At 41.3% G+C, this 25,754-nt stretch overlaps 1 protein-coding gene across 1 annotated transcript in view; it reads right to left on the reverse strand.

The window, feature by feature from the left end:
• The window catches only part of AGBL1 (AGBL carboxypeptidase 1), a 246,363-nt gene that overhangs the window by 83,991 nt on the left and 136,618 nt on the right, over positions 1-25,754 (reverse strand). The gene's annotated exons all lie outside the window — the stretch shown is intronic.

Genomic DNA, 25,754 nt, shown 5'->3' on the forward strand with positions numbered 1-25,754 from the left:
CAGAGCCCCTCATCTTTGGCACTTAGTGACCGCATCACCCATCAGGGGCTGGACCAGCTGCTGCCTCTGCCAATACCAGCCCTGCGTGTTTTTGCAGCAAAAAAACATCTCTGCAGCCAAGCTTCTGTGAGTCTTCCAGCTCCATTCCCAGGCTGTTTCCTTAGCAACTCTCAGGAGTCCAGAATAAGCCCCGGCCTTAAGCATGGTGTGAGCTCCACATCAGCACAGTCTGCACATCGCTCTCCACTAGATATCTGTCAGTGAGCATCTCATGGGTACTGAACACATTATAATTTATATTATAAGATATAATTTGTTGAGTAATCCATGACAGGGGACAGAGCTCTGCTCTTTTCCTATTTAAAGTTGTATTTGTAAAATGCTTTGGGATCCTCGGGTCTGAGCACCTCTGTGGAGCCAAAAACACACACAAAGGCGGATGGAAGAAAGAAGAGATTTGACACATAAATGTCTGCAGCTCTCCTGAGGAGTTTTTTGGTGCATTTTTGTTAGAGGACAGAAACTATTCCCACAGCATCGCCATATACAAATATCATCTGGCATAAAAAACACCCTCTGATCACAATTGTCCTATAGACAAGATATTGTAATTCAGTTTCTTTTCTGAGGCCTTATGAGCAAAGCATGAATGCATGGTTATGATGAACCTAATCCAGAACTCAAACGTGTTCTGAGTGGCTGCACAAGGAAGGACCTGCTCAGAAGAACACAATCTGAGGGAACAGCCTCAGTGCTAGGCAGGGTCTAGGGCCCCAGGAAAACTGACTTTTGCTCTCTGAACAGTATCCTAAGTGTTTTTTTTATTACAGTGGGCAAATCTCTGACATAATTTCTACTCTCTTCTCATTCACCTCTACTGCAAGCTTTGCCAAGCAAGATACGGGTACAAAAAAAACCAAAAAACCACAAAACAATGAGACCTCTCAGCAGCTCTAAATAGATTCCTAAATGTTTTATTATTTTACTTTAAAAGACTTAAGATATTTGAGTGTGGCAGAGTTACAACCAGCAGGCAGAAGTGGTGACATTTCAGAGAAAAAAAGATGTCACTTCTGTAGCAAAAGCGTTATTTCCTCAGGGGCAAAAAGAAGAAAAAAAAAAAAAAAGAACATCTCAAGGCTTTCCCTGGAGTGCATCTCAGGGTCTTGCTTCCAAGATTAAGGCAACATACTAAACAGCTATCAAGGAGATATGAACAGTGCCTGAGCTGAAACTCAGCCTGTGGCTTTATCACTCTCAAGCTTTACTCAGGATATGGAGAGGCTTTAGGAAACCATAAGAAAATAAATAAAAAAACATTGACACTATAACACACCTCAGAAGCCTAAGACAGTAACAGCTCATGCACTGAAGTCCACTACTGTACAATGGACCCATATTGCTTTGATATTAGACAGCTCAGGAGTAACAGCTAGAAACTCAGCCACAGGATTGCCTGTTAGCATACTTTATTCACTTCAAACATGGACATCTATTTATTTTAACTCAGGCAATTTTCTCTCTCCTTCCGCAGTTCTCAGCAGAGGGAGGAGCTGGAGATGCAGAACATGACTGCCATTGAACTAAGCTGGGGACAGAGCTGGCATGTTGAACTAAGGTTATTGATGGCATCTGCCAGCAATGCCAGGACCTGGTGTAGTGGTTAATAATCAGTCCCACCTGAATTACCAAAAGGGGAGCCTGACCTCCAGGCACTTCCCTTGTAGCCATGTGGCACAGCCAGCTGCAAAAATTTTGCGATTGTGCTTACAACTCAGAGTTATGAAAATACCCTATAAGAAACAAAAGAAGGTAGAAAGGTAGAAGTGATGCACTCTGGTTTGGTTGAGAAGCTGGTAGGAAGCACAGCTCCATGGCAGGGAAGCTGTCTGGGTGTTACCAAGTGACAATCTATGGTCTGTTTGTCACAGCTGCACAGGAGGAAGCTGCTCTGCCTGCCAGCACCTCCCCTGCAGTGTCCTGCCAGCCTGGATTCTCAGTGACCCCATCTTCTTCTCTGGCATGTGGCTTTACAGCCCTGTCCCCTCCTCTGGTCACGTCTGTGTGACCAGTGGAGCACGGTGCAGTCTGCCATGCCAAAAGGGGCCAGGCGAATTCTGAAGGAGGACGCAGCACCCCTGCACCAGAAAGCAGCAGACAAGCTCATCAGTCTTAATTAGTCCAGCCTCAGAAACGTGCTAACTAAACCACCCTACTTTAATGATCAGCTCAAAGCTCCACACAGATTTTGCTCTCCATTACATCAAAGTACTGGTCTGGACCAGCATCAGCTTGATGCACCACATTCCACTGCACAATGCAAATTGGTCCCTTGGGCCCTGTCATGCAATAATCTTCTGCAGACATCATGTTAAGGGATAACAGGTTAATTGTTTCCTGGCTATTATAGAGAGTAATGGGGCTGAAAAACTTTTCTTAAACCCTTTTCACATTTTCATACTGCAACAGACAGAATAGGAGGAGGGGATGTCTAATAACTGTCCAAGTTTGGGATATATTTATTTCCCACTATAATACAAAACAGGGGAACAGGAATAAAAGACTTATAATTTGGCCTCAACAGTGGCCAAATTTTCCTAAACAAAACTGATCAAATTGTATTGGAAAACCAGTTCATTCATGCTTGGCACTGATGCATCAAATTAATATCCACAACTAAACGTTTCCAGTACATCTCAGCTTGCCCTCAAAATACTTCCCCGGCTAAATGACAATGTAATGGAAAAACTTTATTATTCATTACTCATGTGCTTTAAATTCTCCAGGAGGCAAAGGCAGTGATAGTTTTGTAACACAGATATTGTTGAAGGAGGTAGAAAGACACCAGGAGTTAAATTAGAGATTTCTCCACAAGGGTAATGAGAATTACAGTAAAATTAGAGCTGGGAGATACTAATAAATACAAGTAGAGAGAAAACTTCAGAGGGATCAATTTTTTCCTAAAAGGGATTTTTGATATTCAGCATGACCTCTCCTGCTTTAGGTCACTGTGCAGTCCTTGGGGCAACAGCTTTTCCCTGCAAACCCACTTCCAGTCAACACATATACACACACACTTACAGAATACTCCCTGCATCTCAACAGCTTTACACATGCACAATGGCTATGCCCTAAGGCCAGGTATAAATAAATTGACAGTCTGGTTTCTCACTAATTCCATCAGTGAGCTCTCCCTCGGAATACTAATCAAAACCATTTGGAAGCTCTAGAGGACAAACTTTGGGAGCTGAATGAAACATTTGGTGTCTGGTGTCTGCAGCCTTAATTTTAGCTTGAGCCAGCCCTGAAAGTTACTGTACTTTCAACCCCTGTGAATGAAAATACACAGACACCTGCTGGGGAACTGGCTATTTGGACAAGTAGGACAGCAGGGAAAAACCCAGGTTTCTCATGCCCCAGAGATCCCTCAGCAGCAGGAATGGCATGCAAAACAGACAAAGCAGAGGGGATGGGAATTTGGGCCAAAACATTTCAAGCGGATTAAGCGAGTGGAAAAGGCTGAAGATGCAATAACAACAACAACAACAAACAACAACAACAACAAAAGGCTAGCAGGAATTTCCAGAAAGAAAGATGAGAGGGACTGGAGTTAGAGACAGGAGATAAAAGAATGGGAGCGATAAAAGGATGAGAAAGAAGGAGGGTTATTGAGGTCAATGGATGCTGATACAGAGAAATGATAACAAGAAGAAAGCTAATGGCAACCTTGACCACCTTGGCACCCTTGGGGAAGTGTGCCTTGCTCTGCACATCTGTCCTCATTACATCTGGGACTCTGCCCACATGGTGAGGAAAAAAGCCTGACTTGCTTTGAATCTCCTCAAAACAAAACTTCTGCTGAGCTCAGCTGGTGTTTTGGCTGAGCAAAATTCTACAGCACAGAAGTAATTATTGTTTTATACATTCAAATGGACTCTTTCACTATTGAAAGGTATGTATGTTACAGGCAACACTGTTCAAGGAACAGACTGAAAGGGAAGATGAAATACCTTCTGGTATTTCAAAAAACAAAGAGAAAGAGTCCTGGACAAACTGCTAATAGAAGAACTGGGGATTTGAAAAACAAGAACTTGTTGCCAATTTCTCTAGAAAAAAAAAACCATAATTTTTGTGTTATGGATTCTCCATATGTTGTTATGTTGTGGGGAAAGGTTTTTTCCTTCTTTCCACTGACTATCCATTTGTCTGACATTTCCATTTCCATACCTTTCTACCTTTCCCCTCACAGTATTTCCACAGCTGTTTTCCTCCACCCTTTTCTCCCTCCCAAATTTATTTTCCTTCTCTGTTCCTTCCTCAGCATCCTTTCTCTCTTCCTTAATCATCTCCCATGAATGACTCAGTGTATGTCAAGTTCATTGTGTGTTGGAAGAGCCAAATGTTATTAGTGTTGCACCTGAGCTCTCTTTTTTCTTGGCCACTCTACCCCAACACTGCTACTACTGTTTCACACCAAAAGTTTGCAAACTACACAGGATGGAGACAGAGGTGGATTTAACTTTCCACCTCCTCAAAGATTGCATATACACAGGTAGTAGCTGAACAGGGAATAGCACAATAACTTTTATGGTTTGGAAGGGTTTTTTTGGTGGTTTTTGTTTGTTTGTTTATTTTTCTGGTTTGTTTTTTGTTTGGTTTGGTTTGTTGTTGTTGTGTTGTTTTATTTTTTATGTGGGCCATAATCGTGATGGGTGGCCATGTCAGGAACAAAAAGAGAATGACAAATGAGGATATTTTCCACCTGTGCAGACAAACCATGTAGAAAGATGCTATTCTTTGTAGAGTTCTTGCTTTCCAATAAAATTGAGTAGTACATCGGTTTTCTGTCTCATTCATTTCCTTGTGACATGCTGGGGACCTATTTTAGGCCCTGGATGAACCTGGACTAAGCTTATCCCGCTCTGCAGACACTGAACAATCTTTCTCCTTGTCCCACGATGTCTTTCCAAACAGAACTGAAGAGGCTGAGTGAAGGCCAGGCCAGAACCGCACGCTTGAGTGGAATTTGCACTTTTTCACAATAACAGGATCAGGACTGCCTCAAGTTCCTATCTGAGGACTGCAGACAGTTCTAGGGAGGAGAAGCCTGCCTGTACCTTCCAATGAAGATGTGACAGTCCAGAGAGCAATTTTTTGACAATAGAGCTAACCAATGCCATAGGCAATGCTATTATTTTAAATTAAAAAAAAAAATCCAAACACCCCAACATGCCAATTTCTAAAGAGAAACAAATGCTGCCACAGGATACTTATGCTGCCCAGAAACAGAACCAGGGACTGTTCAAGTCGCATAAGAATTCTGAGGCAGTGCAAGGAAATAAAGCAATTACCAGTTATTGGAGGCTATCAAGTGCTTTGTTCAAGAAAGCACCTTTCTTCCCCATGTTCCCAGTATTTCCAACAGGCTAACTGGTATCTGATGGTGCCTTGAAAACTCATCAGTAGTCTCTTCTATTACCTCCTCTCACATACGTTCCTTTCCCTGCTATCTGAATTCTGTGGAACATGGAACAAGTCACAGCCTGAGGTATTGGAGATTAAGTGTGAGGTGGGGCTATAAGTATGTCTCAGAATCTGTGTCAAACGAATTAGCTTTTAAAAGCAGTTTGGGAAAGCAAGAAGCTGAAATTTTTCAAGTCCTAAATTGGCAGCCTAATCCCTGGATGACTTTTCTTCCCCTCTTCTTCCACTTAAAAGTTTGCCTCTATAAATAATTCTGATGTACAGAAAACTAAGCAGACTCTTGGCCCACCCAAGACTTTTCATCAGCTATGAATTTACCCAGTTTAGCCATATTTCACCATGGGTGTAAAATAATTTTCTAATCCTGGCTGGTGATTATCACATGCCTTGGAAAAAATTATTTATGACACCTATCCTGGCTAACATAAATGTAGATGCTACTAAAAGTGTCAAACCCACTTCAAAAAAACTCAGTAAGGTATTTGTCTTCATAATGCCATTCAGAGGCATTATGGGATGCCCAGGTTAATTATGTGTTATACAAAGAATCAATTGCAGCATCTTAATTTCATGGAATGGTGACGCACATTTTTATTATATTTACATAATTTGTTATTCATTACAGTTTGTTATTTTTCCACATGGTTTTCAAGCATTTAAATTAGCAAATACATTCTATCCTTCTCACCAGATGAAAACATTTACTGGCCGAAGTGGCACAGCAAGGTTAGTGTGCTTTACTTCCCCACCCAAAACAAGACACCAGGATCATGGAACATTTCACTTTTGTACCAACACAGGGACAGGAGCACTAGAAGAGATTCAGTGAAAGCCAGCACAGCATGACTCAGACCACACCCTAGCTGCTCCAGCATTATCTCCATCCCTCTGCTGCCACACTACATCACCGTGGAGTCCAACAAACCACTGAAACTGTGTCTTAGCCTGGCAGCAATGTCAGGTGGAGGAGAACCCTGAGAGGTGGGTTCTGCTCCCTGCTGTGCTGCCTCCAAGCATCCCCAGCCCTTAGGAGCCTCCCCCAGCCCAGTGTTCGTGCCACGCGCTGCTGTGCTCTCTGCACTGCTGAGCTTTGCTCCTTCCCTTTAAAATTCAGCAGCTCCAGGATCCCCAGTGCTTTCCCTGTATTGAAGCTGCCTTCCAGGCCACTAAGCGCTTTCATCTGTTCCCTCCAGCCCATGTATATCACTGCTTTGTCTCTCACAAAGAAATGACCCATAACACACACGGCACTCCACAGGAGGTGTTACCACTCACGTCTACAGGGATATTAGAACATCTTCCAAGGCTCCCTGTTTCTTCACACACACAGACATCTTACTCACTTTTTTTTTTCTTTACTGCTGCTGCTGCACACGGCACAGACATCTTTATCAAGCTGTCTTTGTAATAGCTACTTATGTTTTCCTGAATGGTTAGAGCTAATTCAGAGCCCAGCCATGTGTCTGAAAGCTTTAAACTATTCCTTCAAACATGCTGCACCCTGCCACTGCCTATGTTTCATCTTCCATTCTAGTACCCACAATCTTTTAGCCCCTCTTCCCACGGTATAATTTGAATCAGCTGCTAGCAGCAGATCTTATTATCTTATTATCTCCTTGCCTTCCAGTCATTCGAATTATAAATACTGACCAGCACCAATTCACAGAGTGGTAACTGAATTCACTTTACATTTCTTTCCATCCCAATGTTGCCTTATCCTACTCACTTTTCCCAGCCTTTTAACTAGGTTTTGACTACATACAGACTTTTATTTCTCATTCCGTAACTCCCAAAATTTTGTGATTTTCTTCTTTTTGTGGGAGGCTCTCCTTTCATCAGCCATGACTCATCTGGGATGCCCACTTACACCATTCTGCATGAAAATTAGCCTAGGTTCATCCTTGAAAGTCATGAATGAAATTTTATATACTAATTTCTCATTTGTCCTCTAACTCTTGTACTTCTTTAAGAAAAATCATATTATCGAGGCTCTATCAATTCTATTAATACCCTTAATCATTGGGTTTACTTATCCCAGTGTTAGTTCAGGTCCTGTGCTTGTGTTATTGGTGGTTCTCTCATGACATCAAATAAGTTTCTAAACATAATTAATAATTATTATTATTATTATTATTATTTACCTTGTTGAACCTGGTTTAGGCAGTCAACTGCTGAGTCTGCTGGCCAGTTTTAAAGATTTCTTTTTAGTAGTTCAATTTCTTAATTTCCTTACAACTCCTATAGGAAAAAAACCTGGCTTCACCTAATTCTGTGAGTTACAACCTTAATCAAATATCAAATAACAGAGCAGACAATGTGCAAGCACTGATTTGTGTAAAAAGCAGCCAGCATGGTCCCACAGCACCCTGCCCTGTTCCCATCCTGACTGTCTACAAGCTCTGCCAGGGAACCTGGGGCTCGAGAACACATCCAAATCTCAGCCTACACAAACTCTGATTATTCCAGTCCTTGGAGGCCCTTATTATTTTCCAAATCACACCTTGAAGCACAGAAGCTTCTTCCTTTCTTACAGGTCTAAGTCTGCTCTCCACAAAATCCCTCATATCCTTCTGCCAATGGCCTCAGAGCAGAGCTTCCACCTGGGGGTGGCTTTTCTGGGCACATCAGATGGCACACGGCAGCTTCCATGGTGGAATAATTACATCCACATGTCCAGAAGAGATTATCCTGAGGCCCTCTGTGTGCTGGTCTCCTTAAAAACTTACTTTAAATAGGCCTTCACACAGACCCTCACAAGTGAGAAGTAAGGACACAGACCAATCCACAGCTCTGCACCTTCTTCTCCCATTTCAGTTTTCATTACTGTAACCTTTCACGCCTTCTAGATCCATCCCCTTATTCTGATATCTGTCAAGAGCTACCTGAGACTTTTTTCCTAAATTATAAATGGCTCCCCCAGGCTAATTTCTTTTTTCCATATCACAAATTCTCTTTGGTGATCTTCAGCAAACACCATCAAAGCCAGCCTTCCCACCTATCCCTGCCTACAACCTCAGCATCAGGGACAGGAAGCAGCTATGATTCTACAATTTATTGTATTAGCACTTCTAAAACAACAAAGGAGGCATTGATTTTCCAAGCCAAAGGCACATGGGAAGGCACAAAAAGCATCTCTGCCCAGCTCAGATCAGAGGAAAGAGACATTGCAGAGGAGAGGGCTTCCCCCAGCCTGGTGCCTGCTCCTTTTGAAGAGGGAGGATGAAGTACAAGCAAGGAGCTCGCTGGCTGTTCTCTTACACGTGTCAGTGCAATCATTCTGACACAGGACCCCTCTTGCTGCTTGTCACATTTAACAGAGAAATGGACAATAAGAGGGAAAATATGACCTTTTTATTTCTTTCTTTCTTTTGAATACCCTACACTAGTCACCTGGAGAATGGCTGATAACACTGAGGGTAATTCAGGCAAAAATACCGCAGGACCCTCCTTGATGTGTGCTCTAATATGGGTTCAAAAAATGAACATGTAATAGAATAACACCATAGAAAGTTACAGAATACATGAGAAAGCTGGTTCAGAGGGAGATTTCACCAGACAGTCCAAGGGCAAGTTACTAATCATTTCATTCAGAAGCTGGGTTAGGAAGGACATCCTGCAATAAGTCCCAGGGATGTGATATCCACAGTCAGAAATCAAAGATCAAGAAGGTCCTTTCAGGTGAATCAACTGCCATTAACCACTAACAAGGGTTTGCAGGCCTGCAGAGCCCAAAGGTTCAGAGCCCACATGTCCAGTGGCACAAAGTAAACTGAGAGCCATTAAGATACAGATGTCTGATATCTATGCCTTACATTTAATTGGAAAAATATTACTAAAAGGAGAGCACAAATTAGGATCAAAACAAAGCTTCTACATTATTACAGTAGATAGGAACTTGTGGTGCTTGTCCATGATGAGCTGACCTGGAGCATGCAGATGATTTTAGACATTTGGACATATTTACCAAGGAGAACATTGGTCAGAACTGGCAGCTAGATGCAAATTTTGCAAACCACCTGTGAGTATTTTCTTTTCCGTAATGCTACTAGCACAGGATCAGTTTAATACCTTTACATTCTATGATTTAGGAGAGACAGAGACAAAGAAAGTCCTTGAAGACTGTGAGGAACAGACTGAAGAAAGGGAGACAAGTTCAGAGACACAGAGCTATGGTGAGGAGAAGAAGCTCTCTCAAGTGGGGTAACTGATGTGAGCCACACAAAAGCACACATTGCCCCTTGTTCTGCCATGAACATGTCCACACTGACTTTTTCAGAGATGGAGACCAGAGATTAGCCAATGGAGGGCAGCTGACAAACCTAGAGAGAGCATCAGGTGAGAAGCACACAGGGCTTGTAAAAACAAACTACAAATTTCCGAGTCTTTGAAAATCTACTGATCATTCACAGCAAAGCAGACAAATCTTTATCAGCAGAGGAGACACTGACTCCAGATTACAGGCTCTCAGGATTTTTCATCTTGCAGATGTACTACCTGAGAAAATTTGCATAAAACCATGCTGCCTTTTTCTTATGAGTCCTTTTATGATTTCTACTGAAAATTATAATTCTCTGTTTGTGACATTGCAATCATTTCTACTACAATCAAGTGTTGTGTCCAAGAGGAGGATTACCGCTTCTGTTTTGAAAGTGCATGGACTTTCAGAGGAACTAAGGAGCCAGTTCCCTAGAAAACAACCTTGGTAATAGAGAACAAAGAAGACAAAGATGTAAAAACAACACTACATATGATCAGAACTGCCTCTTCCAAGAGGCTTCTGAAACCCTTTAAGCTCATAATAACTGATATTCCTACAGATGAGAAGATGGAAGCAATGGAGACAAAAAAAGCATCAAGACATTCCTCTTGACTGTGCTATTCCAGCATTCACTCAGATTTTTCCTTTGACAAGCTATTAATGTTTTAAAACTAAACATCACAGAGACATATAGAAAACCCAGTACAGTTTTCAACTCCATCCTTTCAGCAGTGTCCTGTGGGGAGGAGCATCACTGCACATGGTGCTGAATGTCAAACAACTCACTTAAACCTGCCTCTGGCAGCTGCTCAGAAATCCACAGAACAAACAGTTAAGAAAAGGGGAAAGAAAAAAAAAAAGCCTTTGTTTTTCTGCCTTTTTTTTTTTTTTTCCCCAAGAACATAATTTAGCACGACTTTCCACAGAACAATCTGCACGGGATTACCCACAATGCGCTGCACTATGGTAATACATTTCAACCTCTGATGCACATTAGACTGACAGTGCTAAGAATCTGTTAAAAGAAAAATGAACTATACAGGATGAATGATGATGTAAGACAGGACAGTAAACATTCCACACTCGTGTAATCTGCCAAAATTTAGTTTAAAACTGGCCTAAGAAAGAGAACAAGACTATTTTGCACTCAGAACAGCTTAAGGGAATGTTCCCAACTCAAGCAGAAAACAATACCTGACTGAGACATGGATGTAATCACGAAGGAATGGAGAGCACAACAAACCAGAACTAAGAGCTGAGCAGAAGACAAGGAGAGATTTTCTTCATTTCTTTAATTTCCCAGTGGGTAGCACTGGAGGGAATATTCCTCCTTGCCCATCCAAGGATGGCTCGGTTCACTGCACTTCACCACACACATTCACTCACTCTGCCTTCTGCTCCTCTCCAAGCTCTGCTGCATCTTCTGATGCTGGCAGCAATCCCTAATAGATCCTGGACATACTGTGTTCAAAAACAGCTGTCCCAAAATGCTGAGCCTCAGAGCTATGTGGTCACAGAATCCAAACTACTGACACCTCCTTCCTGTGACTCAGCCCTTCAGCTGGGGAACAAACACTTCTTCTTAATGTTTTCCAGAATTGGTCTTACACTTTCCCATAGGAAATACCCACAGGAAAATAGAATCAGTATTAACTCTCCCCCTTCAGTCAATTCCACACAGTTTCCCTAGTAATTGAAGCAATCAGCTATCACTCCTCAAAACCTGAACTGAGGAATAAGTCTCTTTTGGTATGCCATAAAGATCCTTTTAACTGGCCAGGTGACTTTCCTGCAAAGCCCTCAAACAGGAACAAAAGAGAACAAGGAGGGAACGAGTTATAGGGCTGGTCAAGGGGAAGGTATATGGCGAAAAGCAGGATTTTTCCATCAAGGTCTTTTCGTTAGTTGTCTCAAAGCTAAGTCACAGGAAAAATGAACAAAATAAGGGTTGAGGCCAAATTATATTTGCTGAAGAGGAGTTATAGAGATTAGTGTATTAATTAATCGAGACAAAGATGTCAGCAAGGGCCTGACCTTTATTCCTGCCCTAGTAACAGCTTTGTCCCTGGTGGCTTTCAGGCTGCATGCTAAAGCCATTTAGATACATCCCTCAATTAATCTCAGGAAACCCTCTGGGAGGTGGGAGAGCAGCACTGCAAGCTTCAAGCAGGGATGCTGAAACAGAGGAGGAGCAACCTAGTCAAAGGCACCTCGTCAAGGGCATTGCAGAGCTAGGGAGAGAGCCCACAATTCTCTTTACCTCTCACACCTCAGCTCTCGTGGATAGCAGCAAAGCTGTTTGAAGGTATTAATCTGGAATTCTGCCATACTTTATTTGAAGAAAAAGATAATCAAAGACTAACAAGAAATAAAGATCAGGTTTCAAAAACACCCCCACCACAAAACCACAGTAAAGAGCCTGGTTTAAAAAGAACTTGTATCATTTAGATTCTGTAATAAAAAGCCAGCGATACATAAAATTGGACAAAATGACAGATACTACTGAGACCAGGACAGCAGGCAGGTCTTCAGTCACATCCTGCTTCTCCTCTTTCCACAGAGACCGAGTCCTTCCCTCAGGCAGAGGAACTGCTCCATCCCCTGAGCACCAGCCACTCTGACAAAGGATCTCCAGAGTCCAGAAGTGCAACTGGATGGCAAACCCTGAAATAGGATAAAGAGCTGGCGCTGTCCCACACAGCAGGGATGGACAGGGGTGGAATCTGGACGGGCTCAAGAAGACAATAAACAATCACAGTTTTTCAGAGTCAATCAGGGGACAAAAATGCCATATGAGCTGAGAGTGGTGACGCTTAAGGATGGATTCAGCATTGGAAAGCGCCTGCTGCTACCAGAATAGAAGTTATTACAGCAACTGGGAGTCTGACTTTATTTTGCCCCCCAAGAAAAAGCAGCAGACACATCAGCCCATGGATCCTGCCCACAGGCACCATCAGTCAGGACTCCCATCCACAGACTGAGTTCCTGTCTTCACCTGGGACCTTCCCTGTCACTGCAGATCTACCAGTGATTGCTAGGCTGACCCCAGTCACCACCACTGGACCTGATCCTGATTCACTGGTTCGTATTCCTGGCTTAACCTGGTTCTGCTTCATCACCACGGACCTGCTTAGTGACCTGGGCTCTGGGCTGCATCTGTCCATCCTTCACCAGCCTGCTCCCCTTGCAGTGGGACACAGGCTTGGCTGGCAAGGACAGGCATCTGGAATTACTCTTCTCCTATAGCTAGCACTGCACTTAACTCTTCTCAGTACAAGTTCCAAATTATCTACTCCAGATGATTAATAGTGCAGAAGCTGTAGCTCGGACAAGAAAAACTATTCCCTCAACATGTCTGTCCATCCCTGGTTGACCTGAACCTGTCCCTTCCACTTCAGCTCTACAGTCCTTCACATTCAGTCCTGATGCTGGAGAAAGCTCAGACAAGAAGGTCTCTGGTGTGGATGGAGCCTAGACTGGCACATGCTCAGCTTTGTTCCATGCTCCTCCATTTAGAGGTTACAGCATCCCAAACCACAGCCAAACTTCACTGCATTGCATTGCACTCACAAGTCTGGCACCTCCTCGTCCATAAGGAGCCAACACCTGTCACCTCTCAAGTGTCAGATTTGAATTTGGTCAAAAAAATTTACAGTGCAAATAAGCCTTTAACTTTAGGCGCCGACTTAATTTCCATTAAAGCCTGCAGGGTTACCTTATGTTAGAACCCAGCTACAAAAATAGATTTCCTTTCCTCTTCCCTAACTATTGTTGGCAAACATTAGAAATGGTGAGAGAAGCTATTTTTGGACTTTTATTGGCAAGTCTTATGTTCAGACACTAAAGGAAGTAATTGGCTGACAGTGGGGAAAAAGCACTAGATATGGCTTTCAAGAAAATACCACTTTCTGCCAAGCTCCTTATGCACAATTTCTCGGGGAAAAAAATCCCAACACCAAACCCCAAAACAACAGAAAACGAAAAGGTTTTATTAACTGCTACTAATAAAGGACACATCTGTGAGGACGAATGAGAGCAGAGAGCACATATGGAAAGTTCTGTCTCACCAATCATCAACGCTCAAGGACACATCTCTGAGACACAGGTACCATAACAAACACACCCATTCATAACTACGCAATTAAAATAACATGCTCACCATATAAGAGACACACCAGTGCACACCTGAATACTTGGAGGTGTGAGAGAAAGTGTTTGGAACTAGTTCACTCATATATGTGCCCACATTCAGTCACAGTCTTCAGAAAAGGCAAGTTTGCACTCACAAATATTTCCTGCACACGAACACTCCACCAGTACAAGCACTCACCTCTTGTGAGCCAGGAAAGTACAGACAGGAGCTTAATAGAAGCACACAGAGATTCATATCTATTCCTCTTGTAAATTGTGCACACAGTCTTCACTCATTTATTAACACCATGCTAATAATTTCTAGTAATTAGTGTTAAAATAGGAAAACACGATAATGCAGATCTCGGTCCTTTACAAGTGAATTAATTACACTCAGCAATACCTGTCACTCCCAATGCATACAAAGGAGTAACACTGACTTGTTTTTCTATTTCCCAGGCATTTGCTTCAGTGTAACTAGGATTTATTCATGAATGAGCTAAGAAACAATACAATAAAATTCACTAAATGGAAACATAAAAATTAAGCCCTTTCCCACAAAGCCATGTTGAGCAATACAATTACTCAGACTCTTTCAGACTCCTAATGAAAATCAAAAATGATTGGCAAATTATTTAGGAAAAATATAACCTGCTCTTTTTCACTTCTTCGTCTGGTTGTGGAGACAGTACATTTGTCAGCAAGCAGTGGATGATGCAGCTTATATCATGCATAATCATAAACTTGTGCTGTGTCTGGTGCCACTAACCTTGCTGTGCATCCAAAACCCAATTAGGATTACGTGCAATCAGCGAAGACAAAGTCTTTATTCAGTCCCTAAGTGTTCTTGTACCAGGTTTGCAAGAGCTGTGGGCACAGCCATACAGAGACTAATCACCCACTCACAGACAAATTGTCAGCTCATTACATGGGTTACACGTGGAATTATTCTCTCCATGTACCTACTACTGATTTTCTCTCCAAGTGGAAAGCAAATTCTCTACAATCCCTATATAAAGAGACTGAGTTCTGTATATATAACAAATAATTTTGTTCTGTTGTACAAAAAAATGTGCCATGGGCAACAGAGGAAAAAATTCTTAAGGCTTTAATTTTTTTCTTATTTTTTTATCTTTTCCTTTTAAATCCAAGAACATATACATAAATGAGATGTATTTTGGGATTATGCCAAGCCTCAGGAGTATTGACACAGAAATACAGGTAAAACATTTCTGGTTGTCTTGGGAGCATTCTGACTGTCTTAAAGGAGAAGGCCTTCAATTACTGCTTCTGCCTTTTTGGGAGCTCTTTAAGGTTTAGATTCTGGTTGAGGAGTTAAGAGAGCTCACATTTAATTCAGTTTATCATAGCTGTACATTCTCAAATGAAATCAGTGGAGCTGACTGGAAAGAGAGGATATTTAATGAAGCACCTCGGGGCTTGAAATATCTGTTATTCAGTCTTCATGAAATATGCCTCTCTTCAGAATTTTACATTCCCTTATTTTAACCAGTTAGGATCTCCAGCAAAGTCAGCCTGACCTTAAACGCCACCTGGACTGTACTTATGTATTCCAGACACTCTGAGAAAAGACACATGCTTCTCATTCTTGGGCTATATGAGCCAATAATAAGCCAAATCTGTACCACAATTATTTGATCCCTCTTCAGGCTCTTTTAAGAACCTTTTCACGTGAATTCATAAATCTACCAAGCTTTTTCTTTCCCAGAGAAGGTAACAAAAGATTTAAAAAAAAAAAAAAAAAAAAAAAAAAAAAAAAAAAAAAAAAAAAAAGAGAAATCGTGATGAGATTTCTCCTTTCTAGCAATGGGACTCACAAAAGGTCCCATTCATGCTGCTGTGTCGAGTCAACAGCACGTTCACTAAACTGCTATCTCAGTACCCTGACAGCAAGGTCTAGCCTCATAATTAGGACCAAGGGCATGAACCAGTGGCCATTTACACCTCTGTGGGATGCTGAGCATCTCTGTATCAGCAGGCTGAGGGCACTTCAGTAGGGTCTGACTCCACATCTCCATCTCCAGCTGAAATGGTCTTGCTTTGCCCTGAATTCCTCTGCCACTAAATCCACCCACGTCATTTTAAATCCCTAAATGTTTGTACTGAGAAAGACATGCCTGAAAAGCTGTAGAAGACTATAAGAAAGAAAGGTAAGGGGAGTTAAGAAGATATGGAAGTTCCTTTCCACCTTTTATATGAGCATACGAGAAGTAAGGAGGAAACATTACAAGGGATAAGCTGTTCTCCCTTCCCTACAGGCAGCAGGTAACAGCTCAAAGCAGCAGCTGTGACGGGCACTGCCTGTGCTGGCTTGCTTTCCATCACCCCTCACATCAGTAAGGTGTCACTGAACAGGACTGCTCGGTGGGAGGAAGCTGCCCCATCCTGCCCCTTCTGCACCCATCCTGGCTGGAGGAAGGGATGGGACAGAACCTCACAGGGCATTCATCTTCTTTGCTGTCCTGTGGGCTCCCACAGGCAAGCAAGAAATGCACAGAGGTGGTGTTGTGAGCATGCTGTCCTTCAGAGGCTCTGCTGCAGTCCTGTGCACTGCACACCTCCACTCCGATTAGTTGCAAATGGAAGGAAACTGAGAGACAGAATTACCCCCAGCTTTGCATTTATTCAAAGGTCACCAAGGAAATGTGATTTTTTTCCTGTGAACAGAGATATCAGAAGCTAATGAAATTTGAACTCAGTCACTGCTGCGTGCATTTTCTTTTCAGTCTTCCTTTAGAATCAGACTTCATTCCCTTTCACAGGCTACTACAGAGTCCCATATGTGCTAAGGCAGGAAAAATTTAACAGGAAGGCTGAGATTTTGCATCCCTGCCTTCTTCCCACCCTATCTGCACTAGCAACTGTGACAGTGGCACCTGGCAGCAGAATGACACAGAGTTCACCCTAATTTTAGCTACACCTTTCCAAGTACAGACCCACAGGGAACATCTATGTGCATTCCACATACCCACACAAGATGCATGCACTCATGTAGTAGAATAATAAAATTATTTAGGTCGTGGAAGACCTCCAAGATCAAGTTTAATCTTTGTGTTAGACTCAGGCAATGCTGATACCAATTACCTGTGTTTCATATTCTGCCTATAAGCAGAGATAAATGTACACTCACACACATACACACAACCTTGTGCGCACCTTGTAAGCACAATCTCTCATTTGCACACAGCCAGAATAAGCAAATCCATGGGAAAATCATAATCATGTACATCCTGTCACTCACCCAGCTAAAACCCCTACAAACCTGCATGCTCTGTCCCCAAGCACACACCCATCCTGACACCCCACCTCTAGGAATGCAGGAGGTCTGGGAATCAATAACCATTTACAGCCCTTCAATCCACCACTGTCAAGTTTGTTCTCCCCTGTTTGCAGTGACAGACAAGCAGAGTAAAGATGCAGGACATCAGTATGCAGAGGAGGGGAGGTGGGCACTCTGTCAGCATTAAAAGCAGGAAGACACTGCTGAATCCAGTTGAGGTTGTTCTTGCTTCCTGCAACCAACTGAACAGAGCTGCCACTGTCCCAGAAATCTCCTGCTTCATTGCCAGGACATCAGTGCAGAACAGAACAGGGCAATAACCACAGGCCATTTTCCAAAAATAACATAACTCTACATGGGAAAATTCAGAAATAATCCCATTCACCTGTTTCCAAAGCCTAAGCAATGACCTTACCCACACAAAAATGTGCTACATGATCAGTATACACCAAAATGTCTTGATACCATATCCTACAGAGGAGACAGCGTGAAACTAAAAACATTTCAGGCACAGCAGGTCACCTTTAGAACTGTCAGGATGCTTTGCTGACCTTTTAAAGAGAATGAACATGCAAATGCAGTGCACCTGAAAGCACTCAATACCTCCACCAATGAATTTCAAGGAACTTTGTGGCATCTAGAATAACCAAAAATCTGAGAGTATTCCCAGTCTGACATGAGCTCTAACCATGTACTTCTGTCAGACCCCACAGCCTCACCTGCAGAGCCTGCATCTGAACATCCCAGAGCTACTCAAGCTCAGCCCACAACATGGCCTCATTCTCAAAGCCCTCAGTTTACCACTGTATCTACATTCTGATCTCAATTCTGCATTACAAACAAATCCTATTATGCCAGGCCTGAATCTCTCCTGGGTAGACACTGGCATTAATATAAATATAATTATGGTTGTTTAATAAATGTACAATGTCTGCTGATGTATCTTGTTAAATTAACCACAAGAGTGAATTTTGCATTAGTCCTGACAAGGCCTATTTTCAAAGCTGGCATTTAATACCAGGCCTCAGTACAAATCATACTTCAGTGTACAAGAATCAATGAATTTGGTGAGAACTAAATGTGTGAAACCATAGAAGCAGTTTTGGTGGCTTGTTGCAGGTACCCAGCCTGTGCGACACCTTTACCTAGAGATGATCAGTCAGATAAGAAATTCCAGTTATTTCTGTGTATGGGGAGGTTAGCAGGGTTGTTCCTGACCCAGAAAAATCTTCAATGCTCTGATCCCTGGAAGTCCTTCCAACCACTGAACATACTGGGCTTGATCAGAAAAGCAATATTTCTGTCGCTCTTTCCAAGCCAGCCTGAGCTCCACTTTCAAATCCCATTCATTTAATTCTCCCTCACTGGAGGAGACAGAAGGGCTGCTCTTAAAAGGTCATTACAAAATTGGTGTCCAGCTGCTTATTGCACATTCACAGCTTTCATCTCTGGGGGAATGGCTCTGTCTGGCAGCACAGGCCACAGGGTTGACTTCAGGTGCCAATTCACCTGGGCTTAGGAGAGCTGAAGGTTGTGAAGAAGTCACCAAGGAGCCCAGGCTTGTTTGTTTATGTTGTGTTCCAGGCTTGTCTCTCTTCCTCCCCATCAGTGCCAGCCAGTGAGGCATACATGCTCTGGGCCATCATGACATGGTTATGCAGCCCTTCTCCCTAACTCACGCAACAGATCCAAGACTATTCCTCCTCAAGGCTAGGAAGAAAAATATGAGAAAGACAGTAAAAATAGAATTGAAAGCATAATATAATGAAAAAAAAAAAGGTTAAAGTAAACACCATCAGAAGTTCTTGATTCATCCTCCATTGTTTTCATGTAGAGACAGAAATTCAAACCAAATAATCTCACTTGACTTTCAATTATCTTGCAAAATAAGATCATTTTATCAACTACCAGCTTCCCCCCAAACCACAAGTCTCTGCAGAATCTGCTGAGCAGTATCTTTTAAATAAATTACTAATTTAAGAAAAGAAGAACCTTTGAGCAAAAGCAAACTGACCTCATGGATCCTGTGGCAAAAGAAAATCTATATATCTGTTCTAAATTATATTTCATCAAATAAGTGATTTCCAGCAGGACTAAGATGCTGTAAACTGGACAAACTTTCTAGACCTTTTGTAGCCCTGGTAGCACACAGCTATACTTCTTTTCCAAAATAATTTAAACTCATTATAAAACATCTTTTTCAATGCTGCTTTGTATGAATCTCTGATTCAATTTCACTGTGGAATTCAGTCATTGCTCCCAGCACCCCCAAAGGAAACTTTCTGCTTTATTCACAAAGCTAAGAGGAGGTAGGAAACAGGAAGAGATTTGGTGAGAAATATTTTGAGAAAGATGCTTTGTCTAAGACAAAACTTCTTTGTGAGACTATGACAGCGTACAGGTGACCCTTCTCAGGAAGAGCTGCTCAGCTCTTGGGTGATCTTTTTAATCAGACCCCACAAGGAAAATATCCTTGCAAGTTGAGCTCTCCTCTTACCTATGAGGGGTGGGGGCTGTTCTATTTTAGGTGAGTATTTGATGCACCTGGGTTGTGCAATTAAGTCTCTTTCTGGCTCAAGGAACATCTCATTGTTTACATAATATATTACAACTCTTACATGAGAAGCAGGGAGAAGTTCAACAAAAGACCTAGCAATCTAAATCCTTGCTTTGAAGCAGGCAGACTGGAATGAGTTTTCTTCAGCCAAAAGAAGGTAGTGACCTCCTCTGTGATCAGCTGTTTTCAATTTTTGCAAGTTATTTTAAAAGGCTGTGCTTTCACCCTAGTGCAAAATGGGAACATTGGCTTGGAATATCAGAAGGCTTCAAAGACAACACCTGCTTTCCTCAGCTACATATCAGTATTTTTATCTTCCATGGCAAAAGGTACTGAGGAATTGTTGATTGTGGTGATGATGACGACAATAGAAAATGAGGCAAAGCATCTTCAGAGGTGTAAGTCCCACCACAAGCCTAGTAAGAATTTGGTCTCTAAGTCCAATCCCTAAAGCAAAAATCTTATACTAGGACTAAGTATACAATCAACAGAGTAGAAAGTTTCCCAGCTCTGGATCAGAAGTATCCAACTGAATAACTGTTTTATAGATGCCAACCCATGGCAGAAAGAAAAGGTCGTGAAAAGAAAGAGCTTGTTCTCTTTGCTCTTCGTCCTAATAAACCCCAGAGGAAGAAATGATAAGGGCAAACATAATCACCATTTAGTATTATCATTATTGAAAACACCCAGACAAGAACCATAATCTTTGACAAGATTAATATGGTAATGGGTAGAAAAAAGAAATGCCTCTAACAAATTAAAGGCACTACTTTAAAAAAGGCATCTGTTTAAAAATCTTATCCATGCAATAATTTCTATACTAGTGCTCCAGAACTTATTTTCTGGTGATGCTCTCAAACACTTTCTTACTGTTCTAAGGATTTACTGACATGAATTTTTACTCTTTATCATCTTATATTCACTTCCAACATTACAATGTCTCATGTCCATTTTCCCTATTTTCTTTGTTCAGGGAGAATAAATCTATGCTATTATTCTTTACAAGATTATTTTCATGAGCCACATTTAGGGAAATGACCTCCACTGTTGTTTACTCATTACATCCAGAAATACTGTAAACAATTAGTGCTAACAAACAAGAAACTGAGACTGAAATAACAGAAATCTGTCTCACTATAATCAATCATGTAGACTTTTCATCAGTATTATGAGTCCGTGTCCTCTACACTAATTATTACTTTCTTTTTGCTATTCAACCAGCATCATTTTTAACTGAACATGTCCTCAATTCCTGATTAGAGAATTGTGCCTTTTTGGATACGCAACAAAATCCTTTTTAGAAAAGGACTCAATTTCTATTCATAATACTTCAATTTTTTCCCCTCATGTGGTCTGCTTTAACTCTAATATTTCTTCAGCTCTGAAAAATCACCCTTATTAAGGAAAAAATATACAAGAAAACATGCTAATAGGAACACTGTCCCCTGCCCATATTAAATGTAATTGGGTCATGATCACTGGTGTCTAGGTAACCACAAACTCCCAAAACAAAGATTAATTCATCATTTCCTGTTACAAACTAGTCCAAAATAGAACTGCAGTGGATACTACATCTTTTGTGTTACAAATTAGTTATCTGTAATGCTTGGAATCTTCAACAATATTTACTGCTGCCACACAAAATCTCAAGATCTCATCCAAACTGAAACCCATGGCTACACATTTACTTTTCCTGCATGGAATACAAGTGCTTCAAGGAGCACGAGGAATACAAGGAGCTTATCCCATTTTCTGGTTTAATTCAGTGTGCCAGGGAGGATCATTTTCTTAGCCTTTGCCATCCTACCTGCAGTATGTAAAGCTGAATTACCATGAATGAAGATGTAGCACACTGCCACTCCCCTCATCCCAGCCACACATGTTATTGCCTTTTCTGTCCTCCCCAAGACCGGCGGCTAGAGGTGTTTAAATTCAAGAATTTCCAAAATTTTCCTAGCGGCTTCCAGTGCAGCCAGTTATATTATACCTTATCAGCAGAGATAATTTTTCAATTAGTCTTGCTCATTATTCTTTAGCAGTAGTGTGGAGACATTAGAGAAATTATTGCATCTGCAGTTTTTCCTGCACTGGTTCAGTTTATTTATGATAAGGTGTTTGAGTTTGAACTGCATTTGTTTTCATAGGGTTTGCCCCCCTACCACTTCATGAAAAGTTAGTTCTCTTCCTCCAAAGTGCAAGGGATCCTCATCCACGTGATCTCCAAACCAGATCTTCTCCTTCAGATCAGTTTATGCAACCAATAATCATCTTTCATTCTTCCCTTGATTTACACCTTTACAAAACTCTCTGGTAAAATCGCCAAGATTTTCATCTTTTCATCAAAAGCACTGAAGAATCCTGTCATATAGAACTCCATGTATTTCCCAGCCATCATCCACATGTGCCTTTGCATCCCATACTTCTGGTCTAGACAGACAATGCAATGTCATGTTGTACTTGTGTTTACTCCTCTGTCCACTGTTGCTAAGTGAGGCTCATTTATGACAACTACTTGGTTGAAAATATCCCAGTGGTTGTTTGTTTTGTAGGAAAAGACATTCAGAGATATTCTTCTAATTCTCTGTAGAGAAGAGTATCACACATCATCAGCACTGAACATCTCTAAATTCTCTTTCTTCTCTTGGCTGTAAGTAACCAACTTTTTTATCATTATTATTATTATTACTATTTCTACTATCTTCAGCCTCATCAGGCCTGATCCTTCCCTGCTTATGACAAGTAAGCAAATGATTTCTGAATTGTCCCCAGTATTTGCATCTATGCATGTTGCATGCTGTGCCAAAATGTCCCTTTCTAGACCACGTATCTTCACTTGTAGATCTCCCACCATCTGGCAGCACATGTATTCCTTAGACAAAAATCAGAATATAACACATCCAAGAGAGATCGCAGCAGTTTTTTGGGGTTTTATTTCATCATCCATATGCAGTAGGCAAGGCAGGGTCTTACCTAAAGATAAGCCATAAAACTTCAAATTCCATCCCAAACTCTCCTGCTAGGCTTATCAACTTCTGTCTCAGAGTTCATCTGGCATAAGCATACCCCCACTTTACAAGTTGATCACACACAGAAGAACATATTTCTGCTCTGGTATTCAAAACTAAAGTGTTTACAATTTAGTTTGGCTTAATTTACTTTAGAAATGAGTTAAGCCAAATTTAATTAAGGCCACCTTAATTCTGCTTCAGAGTGTTGACATGTAGCTTAATGTGGTTTAGCACAAGAATTTCTACTTGCACCTTTACTTAATTCAGAGGCACTTTCCTGCATGCTCTGATATAGACAAACTATTAAAGAATTAAGCATGTTTAATTAATTATCAAAAAAGACTGAAAGGTCACTTAGGTTGCATTGTGTAAGTACTTTCAAGAGAACAAACTCTAAGTTACTAAAGGTCTCTTAGAAGAAACTAGAAGTGAAAAATAGCACAAATGCAGTTAAAACACTGGGCAGATGAATCCAAATGAGAATAAGGCAATAATATTTGCAGTTATTGACACCTAGAAAATACCAAGGGACCAGACAGATTTCCAATCCTGTGATATTCCCAAATCCTGCCTAGATATTTTTCTGTTTACACAAACACAAGTTAATGGGCTTTGTACAAAGACGCCTGGGTGAAGCCCAAAGGCTTATGATGTACAGGAGGTCAAACCAGAAGAACTAAGTCTCATCTAAGCATCAAAGCTTCATGCATTTGTTATTAAAATTCTGTTTTCAGTGCTCAATACCACTCCCAGCATCTGCAGCCTTCCCTGCTACAGGAAAGGCTGCACCTGGACATGGCAGAGGAGGGCAGGAGCACAGAGCTCCCTTTGTTCCTGCTATGACTCTGGAATATTTGTCAAGTCTTCAGTCCAGACTTGAGACAGAATTACAGAAAGGCAGAGAGGCTATGGAGCTGTGCTGCACAGGACACTGTTGCCATACCCATGGAAGGAGCTGTAGTAGGAGCAGAATTTCCAGATGTGGACTCATGCAATACCCACCTTCTCTAGCTGGCAGACCTGGTTCTTACTCGAGGAAAAGCCCAGCACCTAGCCCAGTTTGCAGACACACAGGTATTATTTATGATGTTTAAAGTACCAGGCAAGGGTACATGTTCTGATTTTAGCAAAAAAAATACATCAGCACTCAGTCAGTAAGGAAAGAATTTAGTACGGTCAATGCAGAGAAATAATAATTAGATCTGCTATACTGGGCAACTGGAAACAATTTTTTTGTGGTAGAAGAAAAATAGAGAAAAGGTAACAATTAATAATAAAAGAGTTCAGCACACCTGAAAAATAAATAAATGTGAACTGGAAACAAAACAAGGAAATGAACCAAACAGACAAGAACTGGGTAGAACCAACATGCATCTGCAGATTTGTGACTGAAGGGAATGAACAGACCATCTAGTGTAATTTTAGGGGAGACCAGAGCAGGGGACTTGGATAACACAGTAGATAACAGAGACATGAAGATGGCAGTGAGCATGGATACAGAGCTGACAGACGAGCAAACTGGGAACTACTGCAGCTGTGGGAAGCACATTTTACAAGTATACAGAAACCAGCTAAAGGAAGATTAGATTTCAAAATATAGTTTATGCTTAATAACAGATGGCATATACATATTATGGGCATCAACTGGTAGAATGCACTGCTGCAGGAAGCCCTGTCTGATAAAAGATTACAAAAGAGAATGAAAAAATGGCATCATTATTCACCGAGAATGTAGCTCATAATTCCAAGTTTTGAAAATTATAATCAGGGCTCATGTTGTAGTGTATGAAGCAGAGAAGAGACAGGTCAGGCTGGTAGGATTATTTCCTTTCTGTGTCTTAGTGTAATTGAATCAGTTGTCTTACAGTCAGGTTTTGTTTTCTTCAGAGCCATGAGGAAACAGTGTCTGCATGAGGCAGGAGACCTGATTATATGGACCAGTGGTCTGATCCAGCATGGCAAATGTTATGATCCTAAGAGGAAAGAAATTCATCTTTACTGAAAATCCTGTAATCAAAAACTTTGAACTTTAGATGCTTCTAAAAATCCATGCATAGTCAAAGGCAAACATGGCTCTTTTAGTCTGTGCTATTCCACCTACCCATTCTTATTTTCCATGCCTGAGGAGTTCATGATTAGACTAGGAGCTTCATCAAAGGGCAATTTTCAGCTGCCAAATAGATTTGTACAATAAATCCACACGGGGCCAGATTAACAAGCAAGAGAGACATCAGAAATCAAAAAGCTAGCTGCTATAATTCCCCAGAAAACTTGAAAGGATGATGTGCAATGATATTTGCGCTTTTAAAGGGGCACCATTGAAATGCTGAGTTTAGTTTTCATTAGGAGTGTTGCTTTTCTATCCCTTATCCTTCCCAAGAGGTTTTGCTTTAGATGACTGAGATCCCATGGACATTCAAGGTCATGCCATTCTGGATTTCTTAGTGGACTTCAAATAAAACACTAACATTTCATCCAGAAAAATCACATGTGTATATGAGTGCAGTTGTCTGATTTGTCAGTAAAATATTTTAAACAGCAAATGAAAAATAATCTTTAAATATTGAGTTTGCTTTATTTTTATACTTTTTCTGTTTGCTCCAATAATTTGCACTGTGAATGTAAGTTAAGGCTCTAACATCAAACCTAGTCCTCAGCTATGCCTATAAACTGAATAAATACAATTCAGAGATTAGCCTGACCATAAATTGCTAGGCATTTTCAGCTTTCAGGCACTACCAAAGACTGTTTGACTTCTGAGCATGACAGCACTGATTTTAATACTAGGAGAGCTTGTTCCTCCTTACAGCACATGGACAAGCCTACCCCCTCAATCACTAAGTGACAGCAGTTGCTGTTTTTATGTCTCCACATGAGTACACTGGTTTTGTTCATTTTCAAATGGGGACACAAACAGCAGTCACTTGTCAACAGGGTGAAAATACAGAGGTGAGCCATTGATTCATGTCTTGTTCCCTCACAAAATGCAATTTCTTCTCCATGCAACCCCAAGTG

The sequence above is a fragment of the Cinclus cinclus genome, chromosome 13 (assembly GCF_963662255.1).
Source record: "Cinclus cinclus chromosome 13, bCinCin1.1, whole genome shotgun sequence".
Taxonomy (NCBI): domain Eukaryota; kingdom Metazoa; phylum Chordata; class Aves; order Passeriformes; family Cinclidae; genus Cinclus; species Cinclus cinclus.